This window comes from Penaeus monodon, chromosome 15 (assembly GCF_015228065.2).
Source record: "Penaeus monodon isolate SGIC_2016 chromosome 15, NSTDA_Pmon_1, whole genome shotgun sequence".
In the NCBI taxonomy this organism is placed as follows: Eukaryota; Metazoa; Arthropoda; class Malacostraca; order Decapoda; family Penaeidae; genus Penaeus; species Penaeus monodon.
Genome location: NC_051400.1, coordinates 27,490,110 through 27,490,556, shown reverse-complemented (window position 1 = coordinate 27,490,556; position 447 = coordinate 27,490,110). Strand labels below are relative to the sequence as shown.

Genomic DNA, 447 nt, shown 5'->3' with positions numbered 1-447 from the left:
GTGTCACTCTTGGTAACACATACAGAGAGAAAAAAAACAATGAAATTTGAGGTAGATGATATAGCAAAAGTAAATTGTTTAAAATAAAAGATTTAGGTGACTATGAAGTCCACTTTAATTGTAGACATCCAGAATCCAGTAACTTTCAATATCTATCTTTGCATAAATAATTTTGGATAATGTTGACAATTTTAGAATAATTCAAATAAACAAAATTAACAAAGACAAAAATAATGTTTTATTATGAAGATGATCATTCACAACATGCCAGATGACTCTAGACATAAAGCAAAGCAATGAAACTCAAAAAAGAATCATTAAACGATCTCAATCACTCAACAAACATGAATGAAAAACACTTGTCAAAAGAACAAATGAAGTGCAAACAAGAATTTTCTGGGGTTGATTACAACACAAATATCAGTAAAGTAATATTGAACATTATCA

The 447-nt window shown here is 27.7% G+C and overlaps 1 protein-coding gene across 1 annotated transcript in view; it reads left to right on the top strand.

The window, feature by feature from the left end:
* LOC119581873 (TM2 domain-containing protein CG10795-like) overlaps positions 1-447 on the top strand; it is a gene marked incomplete at its 3' end in the record, with an annotated part of 3,308 nt that overhangs the window by 1,061 nt on the left and 1,800 nt on the right.